The sequence below is a fragment of the Plasmopara halstedii genome (assembly GCF_900000015.1).
Source record: "Plasmopara halstedii genome assembly, contig: Scaffold_555, whole genome shotgun sequence".
Classification (NCBI taxonomy): domain Eukaryota; phylum Oomycota; class Peronosporomycetes; order Peronosporales; family Peronosporaceae; genus Plasmopara; species Plasmopara halstedii.
The window spans coordinates 716416-716725 of NW_020187475.1; positions in this window are offsets into that span (position 1 = coordinate 716416).

Below are 310 nucleotides of genomic sequence, written 5' to 3' on the forward strand. Positions count from 1 at the left end.
CCTGTGCAAGGAACGGCATCATGCATCAGCGCTCCGTGCCATACAGCCCTCAGCAAAACGGATTAGCAGAGCGGATGAACCGGACGATTATGGAAAAAGCGCGGAGTATGCTGCATTACAAGGGCATATCTTCTGAGTGGTGGGCGGAAGCAGTTAGCACGGCGGTATACCTCATTAACCGCTCGACGAGCACGGCGAACCCTGACATCACACCATTTGAGTTGAGCTTCAAGCAAAAGCCGGAGATGGGAGATCTACGCGTGTTCGGATCACAGGGATACGCGCATGTGGATGATGCCAAGAGAACAAA